Below are 16,083 nucleotides of genomic sequence, written 5' to 3'. Positions count from 1 at the left end.
CCCTTGCTATTTTTGTAATTAAGAAACCCAAGGCCCAGAGAGAGCTAGTGACAGGCCCAAGTCCACACATCCAGTTACTGGCACAGACAGGAATATAACCCCATGTAAGGATATGCCTGGCTCCCTGCCCCACAGTGTGCCCATTCCCAAACTTTCACTGCCTGGCTCAGCCCTGTCTTGGACTTGGAAACCCATCTTTTCTTTCCTGGAGAGAATGAGGCTCCTTGGGTAATTATTTCAGGGATTTGTCCCTGATGCAGTGCAGGGATTTGTCCCTGATGCAGTGTGGATGCTGGACTGAACCAGACCTTGGACTCCAATTCTATCAGTTGCATTTATGTACTCATCCAGTCATTCAGCCTCACCTTGGACATTTATTCTTCTCTGAAACCTTCCCTGACACTGCCCACCCTCCCATCCCTATTCAGTTCACCAGTAAGGCCCTGTGTCTCCCACATCTAAGCAGCTTTCAGATTGTGTTGATTTGCTTGTCACCTCCCATAAAGGGGAGACCCAGGAAGGCAGGCACTATCTGCGCTGACCCTTGTCATATGCCCCTTGCCTGATGTCTGTTGAGTATTCAGTTAATGGCTACTGACTAAGTGAATTATTAATCACCTACTGTGTGTTTGGAGCTATGCTAGATGAACGAGATGGACTCTGCCCTCAAGGAGTTTGCCACTGTGTGGGAGAGGGAAGTGGGCAGACACATAGGATTATGATGCCCAGTGGCAGTGGGTGCCCTGGAGGGAAGCACAGGAGCCCTGGGGCTGGAATGAGGGGCATCTACTTCAGCCTAGGACATGGGTGCTGCAGGATATGGGAAAGCTTCTTGAAGGAGGTGACTTTGAGCTGCACTGAGGGAAGGACAAGCTGGTTTGGGGAAGTGGGGAGAAGAAAGGGAGGGAAGGAGGCTGCTGCAAGAACAGAAAACAACATTTTAAAGCCTGCATCCAGGGAGGACACAGTGTGATCAGGAGAGAGTGAGTGTTTCTGCATGGCTGGGGCATTTGAGAGCTGGGGCAAAGCTAGGAAAGGGGCTGGAGAGGAAGCAGGCCCATTGCCTCTGTGCCCAAAGATACCTGTCTGTGGTGACGTGCACGCTCGTGGTTACTATATTCAGTCATACAACTTCACACGTTTGGGGCCAAAGACACTGGGATGCTTACGAAGCATTTTATCAGTGTGTTTATGCATAGTCCCTAACCCCAACACCACACATTTGTGCACAGTCCCTGACCCCGACCCCACATTCATGGCCAACATTAGTTGCGCAACTCAATTCAACTCTCTGCAAAATGGGTAACCTTCTGTATGGGCTGCTTACAGATCTTTTTACTCCCATTTCCCTAGAATCTCTACCTTTAGTTCCTCTTCAGGCAGCACAGTTCCTCCAACCCCCACCCCATGGCCAGCCCTGACTCTAGCTGTCCCCTTTCTCTTCCTCCCTTTGGCCCACGTGGACAGTAAGCTAGGACCACCCCGGGCACCCAGCCAAGGGAGGATTTGGACTTGAGCCATGCAGGCTGGGCTCTGCTCTCCCCTCCCCCTCTTTTCCTCCCCACCCCCATACAGCTTCATTTAATTCCAGGGCAAAGCACTTGCCTGATGCGAGCCAGAGAAAGACAGCAGGAACCAGAGACAGAAATACAGAGACGAAGAGAGCAAGCACACTTTCTTTGCCCCAGCCCAGCAGCTAAACGGCAGCAAACTGATATGGTTACAAACTCCTCAACTTCTTGTTTTTTGGCCAACTTGGCTGCCAGGTACAAGTAGGAGAGGAAGAGCCGGGGGCCCAACTTCTCTCCATGGCCTCCTGATCAACTGCCCGTGACCTCCCAGAGTTGTTGAGCCAGCTCTGCCTGGCTCCTGGGGTTGGCAGTGCCCAGGATTCCTGAACTGGGCAGAAGGGCCAATTGGGCCTGCTGGGAGGGTGAGAGAAGCCAGGCATGCTGAGGACTGCAGAGGAAGCCAGGTCTGCTCTGAAGAGGGGAAGCCCTCACGTCATAGACTTATACGGCCAGATGGGCCATTAGAGGCCATCCTGGTATCCTGTTAGCGTTACAGGGGGAATGAGAGGGCCACAGCAGTGGGTATCTTGCCTGATTTCACACAGGAGTTCGTTTCAGAGTGGAGATCAAAACCCAGGTTCTCTTTCCAGATCCTTTAAGATGGGAATCCTGCTTCAAGTTTCCACCCCACCTCCCAGATCTAATTCTCAGCTCCCTTACGTCTTCCTCTTGCTAAAAACCCATCTATGGCTCCACACTGCGCACAGGATTAATCCCAAATTCCCCAGATTTGCATTTAGGGTTTGACACATACCTTCCAGCCCACCCTCCCCAGTTTTAGCCATTCTTCCCCAATCAGTCATGCCTTTCTCTGCTGCAGTGCCCTTTTGCTCTACTGGAATGCCTGTTCCTCCTTCCCCATCTCTTCTTGGGGCCCTTCTGTAAAGTCTATTTCATCCACCCCAGGTGGAATCAATCACTGTCGGCCTCATAGTTAAAGTCCATCTGATCTTCGTTTAGGCTTCCTCTCATTCACTTACAAAATCTATAGGGACTAATGTGGTTTGGATGTTTGTCCCCTCATATCTTATGTTGAAATGTAATCCCCAGTGTTGGAGGTGGGGCCTGGTGGGAGGGGTCACAGGGGGCGGATTCCTCATGAATAGCTTGTTGCTGTCTTTGAGATCATGAGTGAGTTCTTGCCAGATCTGAGTTACATGAGATCTGATTGTTTTAAGAGTGTGGCACCTCCCGCTTCTCTCTCTCTCTGGCTCCTGCTCTCACCATGTGATGTCTGCCCCTCCCTTTTGCTTTCTTCCATGATTGGAAGCTTTCTGAGGCCCTCACCAGAAACAGATGCCAGTGCCATGCTTCCTGTGTAGCCTGCAGAGCCAGAAGCCAATTAAACCTCTTTTCTTTATAAATTACCCGGCCTCAGGTACTTCTTTATAGCAATGCAATAATTGATTAATAGAGGGACACAGATTACATTTTGTTCATCTTTAAATCTTCCATAACATTGAACACAGCTGCACACATGGAGTAAACGTTCCTAGACATTTACTGAACAAACGAACATATGGCAAAACAGGCAGTAGTTCAGACACCACGGCCCTGCACTGTCTCAGGTACTTTCTATCCAAAGCCTCTTTGAAGCTTCTCTAGCATCTTGAGTGGTATGTAAATATTATCTACATTTAGAGAGGAGGAAGCTGAGGCTCCCAGAGGGAAAGTCACTTGTTCAAGGTTATGTAGCTAGAAACTGGCAGAGCTGGGATTTGATCTCAAGTCTGTTTGTTTTTAAAGCCTGTGTTCAATTCACCAGCTCACAGCACATCTGATTATAAATGCCGTCTGAGGTTGACCTTCCTGGGACTTCTTGTGTCCGCATCAACGTCCATCAGCAGGGGATCCTCAAGGGGATTTTGGGGGTACCTGCAGAGTGCTTTCCTCACTTGGAAATCCCCCTTCCCTCCCCAGGCCAAGTGAAGTAACGTTCTAGGCTTGCAGAACAGAACACAAAAATTAACCCTGGTCTCACGGGGGCCCTGTCCTCGTTTCCATCTCACCATCTGTCTCTCAGATACTCTCAGATGGTCACCAGGAGCTGTCATTGGGTGGTTCTGAACCCAAGTCTCAGAGCCAGGCTGCCTCAGTTCAAATACCAACTCGGCTGTCTACTGTGTGACATTGGACAACTTACTTAACCTGTCTGTGCCTATTCCTCATCTGTAAAATGGAGGTATTAATAGCACATACCTTGTAGTGTTGTAAAGCACTTTGGAGCAGTGACTGGCTCATGGTAAGTGCTCTGTGCATGTTTGCTATCATTGATATCCACATCATGTTCTTCCTCTGAGATGTAAGTCTCAAAGGGTTTGTTTTCTCTTCCTGAGAAGAGTCATCTCTGTTTCTTTCTGTGTGTTCTGGGTAGGCCTCTTAAATACTCTAGGCCTCCCTTGTAAGACAAGGAAGCAAAATTGGGCAGAAAGAACAGCTCCAAGGAAAGCCAAATCAAAGTGACTTTTGTGGTGACAAATGCTTAATAATAACTTTACAAATCCAGTTGAATTACTATGAATAACAACCCTTTTTTTTTTGTATGGATACCGCGCCCGTCTCCCAGAGAGCACCCAGCTACAACCCTGAAATCCACCCAAAAGAATCATTACTGGGAAAACAAACTAAAAATAACCCCATAGGAAACAGTGCCAGCTCAGAAGCAGTTCTTTGGAGGTGGGGGCGTTCAAGGAACCTCTTCTGTTGCTTCTGGGATAATAGATTCTAATTTTTAAACCTGGAGTTGTCTTGGGGGTGAGTCCTGGTCCCTGCCCCTATAATCTAGTTCCCCATGTTGTCTTCAGTATGCTTCCTGGGCATCTGGCCTCTGTGCCACCTTCTGGTAGTCCCAAGAGGGGTGTGGCAGATTGGGGGCCCCACTCCTGGTCCCTGTTGCTGACTTGGTTCTTACCGTGTGCGACCTGGGTTGCTCCCTTTCCCTGTCCTTTGAGTTGGACTCACCCAGAGTACACTGTTTTCCACTGAGGGTCTCAGTGTGTCAGACGTTCTGTGTTTCATATACATGACCTCACTTCCTTCTCAAGGTGGTTCCCACTCTCTTGGTAAAGAGAGGTGGCTCAGAGAGGTTGAGTCACTGGTTCAAGGACACACAGGAAGGAAAACACAGAGTTAGAATTTGAACCCAGGTCAGGCCTGTTTGATGTCAAAGATTACAAATGTTCCTCTAGGAAGTCCTGCATTGAGGGGCTCACCTTCCCCAGGCCCTCTATCAGGGGAAGTGCAGGGGGGATACCCACGATGCAGCAGAGGCCAAGGTTCCCCTTCAAATGGAGTATCACAAGGCAAGTGCTGTGTCTCTGCAGCCAGGGAGGGGCCATGTCTTCTCTGTGTCTCTCAGACTAGGCTCTCCCCAGGAAGGACTGTTTCCTCATCAGAAGGGAGGGTCCTTCTTTCCATCAGTCTGGAAGAAGCTCCACTGTTGAGGCATCTTCTCCCCTCTCAGTATGTGGGCTGCCTCCGGGAAGGGTTGGATGTCCCCCATCAGGCAAGGGCACTCCCTGCGGGAGGCTGTCTCCCAGCTCTAACCAGGTTCCATCAGCCCTGTCCTTGGTCTTCCTTTTCCCACTGATCACCACCTGGGACTCCAGAGTTCCCAGCTGAATGCTGACAGCCGACTAATGGGAAGGGCAGCAGGATAAACACGGGGCTTCCCTTGGCGGGGACTCAGGCTGTTTCTTTCCTCCAGCAGAGATGAATGCTTGTCCCTGGGAAGGATGATGGCTTTTCTACCTGAGAGTGTTACTGCTGCAGTTCCCTTTGATTGAAATGTGTCCCTGTGGTGATGAGGCGGCTCTGGGGACTGGTGGCTGCTAGTTTCTGCTGCCTGGCCCATAGGCTCTGTCCATCTACAGAAGATAGATGACGTTATTCCAAGCTGAGATGATGCAACAAAGGTCAGAGTGAAACATTTAATTGGAATGTCAGGGGCTGGGGCCTGGCTCCGCTGAGAGTGATTGATTCCCAAGCAGTCCTTATCAAAGATGCAGCCATGGCGGGGAGAGGCAGTGCAGGGGAGGCCAGGACAGTAGGAGGCTGCCAGCCCCTGTCCCCCTGTGCACTGAGGCCACTCAGTAGGCTTCTGCATCTGTCAGAGGCTATGCCTTCTGCAAAAGGAAGACGGAGGCACAACAGATGGGAGGCATTACTAGGATGAGGACACTGGAGCTCCGAACTTCAGCCTTCAGTTCTGTCTGACAGCTCTGTTTCTCTCCTGCCCTTAATCCCTTCTAATCCCCTGACTGGTCCTGATCCTTTCTCTGTGCTAAAGAGAGGGCTATGGGAAGAAGCACTAGTTGCCCCATGACACAGAGAACACTGCCCATCCTACAGCTGCACTCCTCTGTCTCCAGCCTGCTGTGGACTGGAAGGGTGTCATCAGAGGTTGGAAGCCACTGACCCTGCATCTATGCATGGTAGGAAACTGTTCTCATAGTCTCCACAGCCTAAGGGATCACTCCCATGTTGGGGAAACTGAGGCTGAGAATTGGGTTTGCCTCCACCTTATGAGCAACCCTCTTACATCCCATAGTGGCCTTGCTGCAGAAGTCAACGAAGAACTGGGTGTGGGCAGCAGCAAGAGCTCTGGCTGTCCTGTATTAGAAAGCTGGTTGCAGGGCGGTGCCGAATGGAAGGAGGCCGAGGCAGGGAAACATAAACTGTTCCAGGTATAAATAGCTATGGTGACTGTGTGTGCTCTCCTTTCTTGGGTGTAGGAGTGAGTCCAGGGAAAGAACAGGCTGGGGAGGTGGCCAGGGGAGAGCAGCTGAGGCTGCAGAGAGGGAGGTGACACACATGGGCTCAGCATAGAGTGACACCTGCAAGGAAGGGGCTGAGGAGATGGGAAGACTGAGGGGTCTGGAGCTTGGATCAGGGAATTGGGGTAACTTGGAGGAGAAGGTGTTATTGGAGGCCTAGGTTGGTATGGGATGGGGAGAAGTTCTTCGGTATGAGGTGGAAGGAGTGCTGATGTCTCCAAAGTATGCTCACTGTTTTATATGTCATTCTCAGAAGGCTGGATCCAGGGCATTACATTTTCTTTTTGTGAACACGATCACTATCATCACTATTGTCTTCCTTGTCTCAACTCTCATCACCACCATCACCATTGTCACCATTATTACCAGCATCACCACCACCATCACAAACATCACCATTATCACCACCGTCATCACCAACATTACCATCATCATAATTCTCATCACCATCATCACCACCATCATCACAGTTCTCACCCCCATCATCACAAACATCATCATTGTCACCATCATCATAACTCTCATTACCAACATCACCATTATCATTGCCATCATCACTAACGTTATGATTACCCTCTCATAATAACTCTCATCACCCTTGTTACTGTCATCACCAACATCACCACCATCATCACAACTGTTGTCACTACCATCACCATCATCACCACCATCATCAGCCTTAACATCAACATCATCATAACTGTCACCACCGTCATCACAACTCTCATCATCAGCATCATCATTCTCATTACCACCACCATCGCCATCATCACCACTATCATTGCTATCACTACCATCACTATCATTATCATTATCAGTCATCAGTCATTGTCCTTGTCCTGCCCTCCATTCCTGCTTGATGTTTTACAATGTATTCCAAAATACTTCCACATCCTTTCTCTAATAAGAAATTAATCAGAGACCTTTGAAACAGGCAGGATTGCTCTAGTTATCTCCATTTCACAGGAGAGGAAACTGAGGCTCAGAGATGGTAAGTGCCATGCTTGAGGTTAAGCAGCATGTTCACTTACTCTTACTAGAACTGAGTTCTTATCTACTGGTTCAAGGTTCTTGCTACTGCACCTAGCTGCTATAGAATCTCCATTGCCTTCCTTATTCTGTTCCTCCCCTTTCTACTTGGCACAAGTACAAACTGGCATGGAAAACTCTAGTTTTGATAAAACAAGAGAGGCTTTAGTCATAATAGTACAAAACTGGATGCATGCTCATGGGTAAGTCCCTTCCTACTGTTGGGCTCCAATGTCCTCATTTTCACAGGTACCGGTTTGGGCCTGATAAAGTCCAAAGGCTCTTTCTACTCTGCTAGTCTGTAATGGTGCCACAGAAAAAGAGTCATATAAACAGAGAAAAAAATAGAAAAAGACAGCGTGACAGAGACATAGACACACGCAGACCAAGGCAGAGAACCAGAGAGACCTAGGAAGACGTAGACGAAAGACTCATTAAGATCCAGGAAGATACAGAGAGAAATAGAGACAGAAAGCGGCCAAGAGACAGGGTACATGCCAGAGAGGAGATTTAAGAGGCAAAAAGCCCAGAGAGGAAAAGAAAGTCTTTGAGCAGGACTAAGGGACAACTGATCTGTGTGGTGGTCTCTGCTCAGGATCCCCACCCAGAGTTCTCCAGGGAGAACTGGCTAAAACATGGACAGACAGTGCAGCCTGGAGGTATTTCTGAAAGGTTTTGGCTGAATTTGCAACTTCTATGTGTGTATTGTATGTGCGTGCTTGTCTGCATGTTTGAATTGTGGGCTTCAGAATGCTTCTTTTTTTTCAGGGACCAGAAAGGGTGTTAGGGCCTCCTATCATGGATTTCTACCTCCCTACCACCTAGTTTTCACAGTGGGAGGCTTGCTGATTTGGCTGTCTCTGTCCTTGCACGTTAGTCCAGAAAAATAGGATGTGGAGGAAGTGGGGTGACAGGTTTAGGCTGCATTCATAAAGGAGCTGTGGTGGGGGCTCCCAATTGTTTGTAGGAAGTTAGAAATGGCTTCTTCCCTTCTGTGAGGTGGGGAGGCTTTCAGCCGCAGAAGCTGTGCAGCACTGGATTAGAGATTGGGCTCAAGTTCAGCTTGGACTCTCATACAATGACTTTGAGCAAGACTCTTCCTCCTTGTCTACATGAAGAAGTGGGAATGAGTGAGCTCTGCCTCCCATGAGTCTGGGAAATAAAATTTCTTTAGTGACTAGCTCCCATTAGTGCACTTTGTGCCCCAGAGCCTCTGATTTATGGGCAGAAGGGCTAGGGCTACCTCCTCCATGAATGTTCTGGCCCACACTGCCAAGCACTTAGAGCATCTTCCCATCATCTGTTTAATTCAAAAATCTAGCTTTATCACTTTCCTCTTTAGAATCCATCCATGGATTCCTATTGCCCTCAGAATAAAGTCCAAGTGCTTCCTCTAAGGCCCTGTAGACCTGCTGCAGCACTAGACTTGGAAGTGGCTGAGCTACTCAAACCCCTCTGTTTCCCTTATCCATCTCATCTGTGCAAATTCCATAGTGAAAGGGCAGCCATGGGCCTCCCTGGGTTTCAGCTGGCTGGACCTGGGGTAGACTTAACTCAAGACCAGGCAACCCAAGGGTCCAGAATGACTAGAGTTTATGGAAGAGTACAGAAAAATGAGGAAGAGTCAGGGCCTTAAGAGGTCATGGCCAGCACAAGTTAAGGGGAGGCATAAGCCAAAAGAAAACAGAAGATGCAAGGTAAAAGGAAAGGACCTCCCATTTTTGCAGGTTTTATTGAACCTGGACTTGGTGAAGGGAGTCCCCAGGGATCCTAGAGATCCCTTACTCCTTGGTGAGACACACACACTTGTCCTGTCAATGTGCCCCCATTAGTAGAGGGAATCTATTCTCAGGACATAGTGAAGTGACACTGAAATACTTTTCCCCTGTTTACTTTTGCACTTAGTTACCCCTACTCACTCCTTTCCTCCAATTCTGCACCTGATGTTTTAGCCACAGATGGCTGTGCTCTCTGAATGTGCCGTGATGTTGAGCGGCTCTGCACTTGCTGTTCCCTTTGCCTGGAATGCCACCTGCCACCTGTTCCCAGGATGCTTACCTTTCAAATTGGCTTCTCTGGGAGGTTTTTCTAACCACTTCCAGCCTCAACTACCAAGTCGATTACTCCCTCTTTTGCCCCCGTATGTCCCTGCAATTGCTTCACAGTGCTTGGTCCATGTCTGTCTTTCCCTTTAGACTGAGAACTTGCCAAGGACTGAGACCATGTCCTTCATTTTTGTATCCCCAGCTTCTGGCACAGGGTCTGCTAGAGAAAGGATGTTAAAGTTGTGTTGAACAAAAGGATGTCTTTAAATGTTCATGCAATTACACGGGGAATGTGGGAGGAAGACCAGGTTGGGGTGGACTGGGAGAGAAAATGAGTTAGGTTTGCACAGGCTGAACTTGGTGTGTCTGTGGACTTGGACATGGAAATACCCAAGAGGCAAGGAGAATATGAGCTGGGAGCTTGAGAGAGAAGTTTGGGCCAGAGAGCAATTTGGGAGCTGCACACTTATGGGTGGCAGTTGGAGATATGGGGGTGTAAACATGTGCTTGGGAGAAAGAATAAAGAGAGAAGATTAGGAGGCTGAGGAAGTATGGGCTTGAGGAAAGCAGACCCCCACCCCTTCTTCTCCACCCACCTGAGCTGAGGATGCCCACCTATCATTCTGGGCCCAGAGGCAGCCATAGCTTGGGGGAGAGGCAGATTCTCAGGATGAGGGTACCTGTGCTACTTTGGAACATCTCTTCTTCATCAAGTCCCTAGGTTTGGGGGGATAATTGTTTTCCTCATTAATGAGCATGCGTATAAACCACTGAAGTTTTCCTTGGCTCACTCCTTTGCCAGGTAGCCATCATTTCCCTCTCTCCTTCCATGGGTAAGGGATGTGCCAGCATCACTGCAAGGCATGACAGGACTGCAGACACCTGATGACAGTAGGAGGCCGACAGGGTGGGATAGACTGAGAGGTGGGCAAGGCCAGGCTCAGAGGCTGGGGCCAGGGTGGAGGATAGGTGTCTTAATCCTTGGAGAAGAATAGCCATGATTTCTAAAGCATCCAGCATGTGCCAGGCATGGTGTCTAGCACAATATAGGTGCTATCTCCTTGACATCTTTTTTGGTAGGGGACTTACCCTGTTTTGCAGATGAGGAAACTGAGACTCAAAAGAGGATATAACCATCCATGGTTACACAGAATTGTTGCAAAACCAGCTTCCAAATTCAGATCTCTAGGACTCCATAGTCCATGTCTTCCCTGGAACATTACCCTGGGAGGGAAGTTTTCTCGGGACCAGGTGTGCTTGCCACAGCAGGCAGATCCACCCCAGCAGCTCTGGCTGCAGAGCATAGCACTCCCCTTGTGTCGGGCCATAGCTGCTGCTTCTTTCCTCCTTGTGGCCATCATTAGTACTGCTATACAGCTATTTCCAGCTGTCCCCACCTGTCCCCATCTACATGGTAGGATTGCTCTGCCTGGTCCCCTTGAGTGTGTTACTTCTGACTCCTCACTTTGTGAGCACAATTGGCATGTGTCACTTGCAGGCCAAGCACTTAGTTGCCAAAGGAAGACCCTCCAGAGCAATCTTCTCCTTCTGGTAGAGTGGCAAATGCAAGATGTTAGCCACTCCATCAGTCTGGGGACCAGTTACAACCCTGAGCAGAACCTCCTGCTGAATGGTGATGGAAATTTAATGACAACGAGATGATTTGGGGGTTGTTACTGCAGTGTAACATAGCTTATCCTGAACTGAGATGTAACTTTCCTCATTGCTAGAAGAAGTCATGCAAACCAGTTTGCTCCTAAGGCTCTACCCTTGCTGGCCCCAGGACCATCTCTCTCTGAGCACTTTCTTCAAATAACTCTGGCATTTGTGAATGTTCCCAAGAAAATCAGACAGAAATCCAGATGCTTCTCTGAGCACAGAAACTGAAAGCCAAGCTTTCTGTGGGGTTCCTAGATCCATGGTACTGCTGTCAATATCTGTAGATAGTTTCATGGTTTGCAAAGACCATTTATGCTTGCAAAGATGCCCAGTCCTAGAAACAACCCCTCTGAGGGAGACATAGTTGTTACCATTTCACAGACAAGTAGAAGGGAAGTCAGAGGAGTTAAGGCTCCTTGACCAGAGCTATATGGTTCTTTGAATCACTCACTACGCAACTTGGGGTAAGGGACTTAACATTTATGTTCCTCAGTTTCCTCAACTGTAAAATGGAGATAATCATAGTGCCAATCTCATATGAGTGTTATGTGTATGAAATGTGATAATATACATGAAAGCATTGAAAACAATGTTAGGCTCTTGTAAGTGCTAAATAAGTATCTGCTGTTATATATCACTGTTGTCATCATCATCACCATCATCATCATCAACATAATTGCCACCATCATTGCTCATTATCATCATGATCATCATCACCATGACTACCACCATCACCACCACCATCATCATCACCACTATCATTACCATCATCAGTATCATCATTATCAACATAATTATCACCATCATCATCATCACCATCATCATCACTACCATCATTGTCATCACTATCATCACCATTATTGTCATCAACACCACCATTATCCCCACCACCGCCATCTTTATTATCATTCTTATGGTTCTGGACATATTGCTTCAACTCTCTGGGACTCAATTTCCTTGTCTGTGAAATGGGAACAGTAAATATTTGCAAGCCATATAATAATGATAGAGTTAGTGAGTGCACATCATGTGCTTGACACCATTCTGAGTTCATTATTCATTATCTCATTTAATTCTCATGAGCGCCTCCAAGATCAAATTATAAAAGCAGAACTGGGATTCTAATCCAGGCCATCTGACTCCAGAGTAAGTCTTTTAATTACTACCATATAAACTTTATACTTATAGTCTCAAGCCTCCTAAGTGGTGATAATTGGCATATGCAAGGTAGCATGTAATGCTGCAAGATGTTTCTGGGGCCTTTGATAAGTAAACTGACGTGTGAGCTATGTGAGTTTATGAGTGTTAACTGTCTGTGTGTGCGCACTTATGTATGAGTGTGACATGCTATTTAAAGTATATGCAGTCATACGTTGCTTAGTGATGAAGATACATTCTGAAACACGCAATGTTAAGTGACTTCATTGTTGCGCACACATCGTGGAGTGTACTTACAGAAACCTCAATGGTATAGCCTACTACACACCTAGGCTATACAGTATGACGTCTTGTTCCTAGGCTACAAACCTGTACAGCATATTACCATGCTGCATACGGTAGGCAACTTAAACACAATGGTATTTGTGTATGTAAACATATTCAAATGTAGATAAAGGGTACAATAAAAATACAGTATGAAAGATAGCGAATGGCACACCTGTATGGAATACTTACCATGAATGACATGTGGAGGACTGGAAGCTGATCTGGGTAAGTCAATCAGTGAATGGTGAATGGATATAAAGGCCTAGGATGGTACTGTACACTACTGTAGACTTTATAAACACTGTACATTTAGGCTACATTAAATTTATTAAAAATATTTTTTCTTCACTAACAAACTAACCTTAGCTTACTGTAACTTCTTTAGTTTGTAAACTCTTTTTAATTTTTTTAACTTTCAGACTCTTGTAATAACAGCTTAAAACACAAATGTTGTACAGCTGTACAAAATATCTTCTTTCTTATATCCTTAATCTATAAGAGATTTTCTGTTTAAAAATTTTTAATTCTTTTTTACTTTGTAAACTTTTTTATTAAAAATGAAGACACAAACACAAACATTAGCCTGGGCCTACACAGGTTCAGGATCATCAATACCACTGTCTTCCACCTCCACATCTTGTTGCACTGAAAGGTCTTCAAGGGCAGTAACGTGCATAGGGCTGTCATCTCCTGTGATAATGATGCTTTCTTCTGGAATCCCTCCTGAAGGACCTGCCTGAGGCTGTTCCTGAGGTAGTGTCACTCTTTTCAGAATCATGTCCATGGTGGTTTGCTTGGTTGTTTTCTTTTTTCATCATAGATTTGCTTGTAAGCAGATAATGCACCATGAACATTCTTCTCTATTAATGCAAACCTTTTAGTGTTGGGGTCTACGTTTTCAAACCTTTTAAGGAGCTTGTCGCGGTCTGCAAAAGCTTCTGCTAAGCTCCTCACTGTGAATTTTCTTAAGTGTTCTTTTTCTTCTCCTGCAGTTTCCCTTTTTCTTGCCTCTTCTTCAGCTATACAATCCTGTTCCAGCTCCAACCACTCCTCCTTAGTCAATTCTTCATGAACCACCTCTAAGAGCTCCTCAATGTCATCCTCAACCACACCCAGGTTAAAGTTGTTTGCCACCTCAACTACAGTCTTGTTGTTTTTTAATCTCCTTATCCTTGGAAAATCCTTTGAAGCTTGGATAAAGCTCTCGAGTGTCTTCTTCCAGATGCCATTCATACACTCATTGATGACATCGCTTAAGCCCAAGCAAGGTTCACGATGCAAAGATGTAATTTTTCCAGAATTGCATCAGTGTCTTCTAAGTGCCTTCCTTAGCTGTAGCAATAGCCTGAAGAAGGATCTTCCCTGAGCAGTAGATATTACAAGCTGCTATAATTCCTTTCTCCATTGGTTGGATCAAAGAGGTGGTGTTTGGAGACAGAAAGACCACATTGATATTGAAATGAAGATCACCAATAGAAGAGGGATGTGTAGGAGCATTATTAACAATAAGCAAAATATTGAAAGGTATGTTATTCTCCAACAAAATGGAGAAAAATAGCATTTCTCCATTTTGCTGGCATAGCAACTCAAGGGGGCATCTTGGAAGAGGAGTTGGGTCATCCATGACTTACTATTGTTCCTGAAGTACACTGGCCGTGTGTGCTTATTGATATGCTTGAAGTTCTGGGACTCTCACTGTCCCAGATCACAAAGAGTTTCAATTTGTGGTCTGTAACATTGCCCCCAAGCAAGACTGTCATCCTGTCCTTAAAAGTCTTGAAATCTGGCATTGACTTGACCTTCTTATGCCTTTCAGGCATCCGTTTCCAGAATAGGCAGCTTTCATCCATATTGAAGATTTGCTCTGGCAAGTAATTTTCCTCCGTGATCAGCTTGCTAGAGTTTTCAAAAATTCTTCAGCTGCCATCACATCAGCACTTGCAAACTCACCACTCACTTTCACAGAATGTAATAAATAATGATTCTTGAATCATTTAATCCACCCAGGGCTAACAGTAAATTCAACATCATAGTTGGGTTCAGCATCTTCTTTCAACATCACAACATTTTTGCTTTGGCCGTGATCATTATGGTGCTGGGAGGGATAAGCTTCTGTATCTAGTCTTCAAATCAATTCATTAGAAATTTCTGTCTATCTGAACTTTTAGAACTTTTTTCTGAACCTTTAGAACTTTTGCTAGTATCATTGCCTTCAATGAAGCAAATTCTTTAACAGCTTCGGTCACTTTGACCTTGTTCTTCCTAATCGTAGCTATGGTGGAATGGCACCTGCCTAACTGGTGAGCAATACCCATCACTGATTCTCCACCTTCATAGTCCTTAATCACGTTCAATTTGTTTCAGGACAATCACTTGATGTGGCCTCTTACTGGCAACATTAGCAGTGGATTTTGTTCACGTTGGGGCTATAATGAACAAAACATTGTGAGATTAAATCAAGCACAAGAGAAAACAGTGCAATCAAGAAGTGCAGTAAACACGAGATATATGAGGCTGCTGCTGGAGTAACACGACATACTGTTTTACAGTAAGTTTTTTTTTTAATAAGTAGAGTACACTCAAACGATAAGAAGTATGATACACTAAATAGGTAAACCATCAACATAGTCCTTTATTATCATTATCAAATATTATGTACTATTCATAATTGTATATGCTAGACTTTTATACAATTGGTAGTGCAGTAGGTTTGTTTACAGCAGCATCACTACAAACATGTGAGTAGTGCACTGTGCTACAACATTACATCACTAGGCGATAGGAAATTTTCAGCTCCATTATAATCTTATACACCCTCAAATATGCAGGCTGTTGTTGATTGAAACATCATTACGTGGAGGATGACTGTATTTGATTCCTGTTTGAGATCTGGCAGGCTTTCTGTTTATGTACTGGCTCACCTGTAATATTGTTTAATCTGTGATTATTGGTCTCTGTGTGTTTCAGTGTAAGTCATACACACATTTGTGGGTGTGATGCCATGTGAACCAAATGTGTGAGTTACCATGTGAGATGTATGAGTCACTGTGGATGTATTTGTAATGATATGTGAGCTATGTGGTCTGGTTCGGTATGTGATACAGTGTGGCTGGTGTGTGTGTGTGTGTGTGTGTGTGTGAGAGAGAGAGAGAGAGAGAGAGAGAGCTGGCATGCAGGGTACTATCCGCACTGTCTGGCTGTGAGTCTGTGGTGTGTATCTGGGTGCTGTGAGTATGTGTTCACTTGTGCATCTCTGTAGGAATGAGTAAGATGTGCATGTGTGTGTGCGTGCATGTATATATGTTTGTGTGTCTAGTCATGTCCCTGTACACAGGGTATTGCTGTGTGAAAGTGTGTGTGTCAGTAGGCAGAGTGCCCTGTGTCTCTAAGAGCCAGAAGGCCGGTGCAGTGTGGGTTGAGGGAGCTGTGAGTTAGAGGGTTTAAACAGGCTTCTTGGCTGGCCTGGGTCCAGCTCTCCCCTCCCAGCCTCTGCAAACACTGCCTAGCAGATGCACTGAG

At 46.1% G+C, this 16,083-nt stretch overlaps 1 long non-coding RNA gene across 2 annotated transcripts in view; it reads left to right on the top strand.

Annotated features, from left to right (window-relative positions):
* Window positions 1-704: 704 nt before the first annotated feature.
* LOC123569409 (uncharacterized) overlaps window positions 705-16,083 on the top strand; it is a 71,220-nt gene continuing 55,841 nt past the window's right edge. Inside the window, exons 1-2 of one of the 2 annotated variants that reach the window (XR_012426418.1) lie at window positions 705-841; window positions 5,281-5,485. This is a non-coding gene — a long non-coding RNA (uncharacterized lncRNA). The remainder of the gene's footprint in view (window positions 842-5,280; window positions 5,486-16,083) is intronic. The other variant, XR_006693082.2, reaches the window with a different exon arrangement.

Source organism: Macaca fascicularis, chromosome 16, assembly GCF_037993035.2.
Source record: "Macaca fascicularis isolate 582-1 chromosome 16, T2T-MFA8v1.1".
Classification (NCBI taxonomy): domain Eukaryota; kingdom Metazoa; phylum Chordata; class Mammalia; order Primates; family Cercopithecidae; genus Macaca; species Macaca fascicularis.
The sequence above is the reverse complement of the archived record's forward strand: the minus strand, read 5'-3'. Positions and strand labels throughout refer to the sequence as shown.